A 4,301-nucleotide genomic window follows, 5' to 3' on the forward strand; every position below is an offset into this window, starting at 1 on the left:
AAATTAACATTAATACAGATTAATAAATGCTGTAGAAGTGCAGTTAAATGTTAACTAATGTAGTTAACTAGAGTTTAATAAATGGAACCTTCTTGTAAAGTGTTAGCGATGTGTTATGCAGCGATTCATACGTCTTGTGAGTTCAGTGCTGGACAGATCAGTTGTTTTAACCATTCATTAAATGGTGAATCGGTTCAGTAGAGTCATTAGTTGGCGAATCGGACGTGTCATTAGCGGAAGTGTACTCGTTGTGTGATTATCCCGGCAGTTTAGGACATGATCGCACAAGATTTGTGTCAACACAGAAAACATTGAATCACTGGATAGGTTTTTTTGTTTATTGAAATTATTTTGTCATTTTGCCTCCAAGTCCCCCCGATTTCCCGCGAGCTTCTCCTCCTGTCCATACGGTAATCTCTCTACTGTGCGACAGAGAGTCGCGTGGTTATGACGCAATCGTTAGCCTATTTTTACAAAAACGGCTTCTACGAGGCCATAACGTAAGATACAAGGTAATGGAGCCTTTTATACATTTTCGTGTTTCTTTAGAAATAAATAATGGACAAATGGAGTCTTTAAATGCCTCATATGTAAAGTTATTCGCTGTCAAAGTGACGCCAAAATGAATGGGAGTCAATGGGATGCTAACAGCAGGTGATGTTCCGCTAATCAATGGCGGCGCCCGGGGAAGCTTCAGTGTTTTCCGAAACACTGCCCCCCTGAGTAATGCCCATCTGCAATATGTTGTGCAGTTAACTGGCTGCAACAACAGCCGAAAGAGGAACCCCGAACTGGTATTTTATTCTATACCAAAAGAAAAGAGAATCATTTATTTAAAAGACTTGAAGTCTCATGTTGGTTTGTGGTTAATTATATTTCCATTATACTCTCAATGCCCAAAATTATACAGACAGATATCGACAGATAATGTTTTTTCTTCATTTTATTTGTTGGATCTGTTTAAATGTTAAAGCACTTTATCATGGTAAGTAAGTTAGTAAGATTTGGGGTTGTTTTGAACATAACTGTCTGTCTGTTAGTTAATTAAATACCAACCTAAATCTAATAAATAGTTTTCTGAAGTTCATAAAGATATTGTCTTCGTCACATGCGCTTTAGATGTTATTTTGCGTAAGTTAACGTTAGCTTTGCAGACGATGCATAATCTCAGCCTTGAAATGCATATTAAAGAACTAGTTCTCCCAAAAATTATAATTATGCCGTCATTTACTCACCTTCATGTGCAAATCCTTAAGGTTACTTTCCGTGGAAGACAGGGACATTTTTGAATATGTAATGGAGACTCTTCTTGTCGATGAGTGAAGTGAATGAGTAACGTTAGTTAGCCTACTGGGTAGCCTGACGTCGTCATACTCAGATTCTAGTCAGAATGTGAGTCTGATACTTCTCCATAGAGATTTGATTATGGGGTGTGTCTCAACCGAACCAGGAAAAAAAAAAAACTCTGCACTCAATTGGATAGACCTACAACCAATCAGAGCAACGGAGTAAATGACGCATGTTCTTCATTCATATTTTCAACCAACAAAATGTCGCGGCTCTCTGTTCCTCTTTTAAAATGAATGCGCTGTCGATATCTTCTATAACAGACGCGATGGCGGAATCTACACATGATGTTTCATAAACAAAGTTCGGGAGGAGCACGTACAAATAATCAATCCAATATCAACTTGTCATCAAACAATACCATGTCTAACGTTACCCTATCTATCAGCATGAGGAAGCATATTCACTCTGTAAACTTACCTAACACTCCTTGACAGTTTTTCAGCATCCCTCCACCAGCCCGAATCCTCACTCTTGTCTTGTTCTCTCACAACCAGGAATACGGGGGAGTATGGCTACCGAGCCCACAGCCCTCTCCTCGGACAGCACGTCATATACGCATTTATTCTATCGACTTATTTGTGTGAAATCTTATATACGCATTTATTCTATCTGACTTATTTGTAAATGTGTGAAATCTCAATTCTCCAGCAGCAGTCGTCTTTGTTGTAAACTAATTCAAATCAAGCGCTCTTTGGTGACGTGGATGATTACGTTACCGTTGCTCATCTGTCCATCATCGTATAAAGCCCGCCCTGACAATTTGATTGGTCCGAACAATTTTTGTTCGGGCATAATAGCTCCTCAACGGAGCGAGTCCAGACCGAACTTCCCGACCAAAAAATGTTGTGGGCGGGGTTCGGGCTGGCACCCAGGCTACCTACTGGGGGCTGTCACGCAAAAAATAATAATAATAAAAGACAAAAACATCACAAAAGTATCATAAAAGTGATCTAATACGACTCGTCCGTTATATTAACATCGTTATTTATTCATATGATAGGTTTATGTGACGAACAAACTGCAATTTAAGTCGTTATATTATAATCACTGATGAGCTTTACCTCTTGATAGCTTTTAATCGCAGCTGAATCGTGAGTGAATCATTCAAAAAGATTTGACTCAAAAGATTCATTCATTTCGATATTTGTGTGTATTAAACCTTCTCTATAATTGAACATCTGTTCTTTCGGACAGATGTGGCAGTCTTGTATGATGTTTGGCTGATGTCTCTGGCTGTGCTGATGCTGGTGTCTCTCTGGACTCTGCCAGTGCTGCTGTTCGGATTAGATAGATTCATTCATGCCAGCCGAACAGCTGCAGATTCATAGATTCATTCATGACATCGCCCCGACTCTCATGAACGCGTGCCATGAAGCTCTATGACCTAAGTATTTCTCACAGCATATTGATATGCATCGGTACTCTTTACCAATTGGGGCAAGTCTGGGGCAGATAATAATGGACAGAGGAAAACTGGGGGTAACAAATAAGGATCGGAGCCTAAAACTGAAACTTTCTCTCTGCATCTCTGTCTCTCTCTCTCCTTCAAATGGGCAGTTTGGGCGGCCATACCGGGCGAGTCAGTCGTAAATATGGCGGCGTTATATTTGTAGTAACGTAGGTGGCTTCTATGAATTGCATTCACAGATAGCCTAATTCATGAAGGACACATGCTAAGCTATTTTAGAATGAGATATCTTAGAAGTGCAATGTTTCTGCTTATCTTTTGGAACTTTGTTTCACAATGGTTGCATGCTGACGCCTACAAATTCAGCTAGGCAGCTCAATAGGTTTTTAACAAAGATATAGAGTGGAATGATTGCCAAATGATGCCCATTTTAATTTTGTTGAAATGTGAATATGATGGATTCACCTCGATTTTGCTAAAGATGTTGGGTTTTGCGTCCTTTTGTTCAACTTTTAACCATTTAAGGCAAAACGTTCCATGTAATTCAGCTAAACAAGGGACTCCTACTGAAAGATGAATCTAAAGAGTAGGGCTGGGTATCGATTCAGATGTTACAATTCGATTCGATTTCGATTCGCAAGCTCTCGATTCGATTTTCGATTTCGATTCTCGATTAGATTTTTCGATTCTAAATTAGATTTCGATTCGACTCAATGAATATTTAATACAAATCCTATATTTATTAAAAAAAGAAAAAGAAAAGAAAAGTGAACATAAGTTTTCAAGTGTTTAATTAATAAAAATAAATTAAGAGCTACAAACCTGTATATTAAACTCTTTTTATTTTAAGTACAATTGGGTACATTAAAACAGAACCCAACTCTATATTTCAAATGCATACAATGAATAGACAGGATTTTGATGCAAGATGAAAAATTGATGCTGAAAATTGGACAAGTCAGAACAGTCGCATGTCTTTATCAAACAGGTTAACAATCCTCACATAAACCCATATAAAAACATTGCATATAATTTTTATCTGTGCATTTCTGTCTAACATCTAGGCCATATACAGAAATTGAATAAAGTTATCAAACAGTCTGCGCTGCATTAATTATAAATTATATATAGGCCTAGACTAATCAAAGTTACAAAAGTTCTTTAGTCAAGAGCAGTGAGTGTTTTTGTCTGTTCCCTTTGTTCTTTGATTAACTTTAACGACAGAGATAATTAGTGGCTACTGTGTACTGTCCCTTTAAGACCAGCCGCTGTTCTCAGAGACGCAGATCTCACACGCGCCTCGTTCTCTCACGAGTCATAACTCTTCACGTTCATCATAAGACTGCTCTTATGTTATGAAAATACTCAACAAAAAGACATTTTGGCATAATTGTGTGTGTTATTGTTCGTTCAAGCGCGAAAGATAACTCTATTCTGTATGGCGTTATATATGTGCCTGAATCCTGAGCGAGTAATTGTAAGTTTTGAGCACAGAGAACTATATTTTGCAAGCACATTACATTATATTTTGAACAGAAATTAA

The sequence above is a fragment of the Abramis brama genome (assembly GCF_963993115.1).
Source record: "Abramis brama genome assembly, chromosome: 11".
Taxonomy (NCBI): domain Eukaryota; kingdom Metazoa; phylum Chordata; class Actinopteri; order Cypriniformes; family Leuciscidae; genus Abramis; species Abramis brama.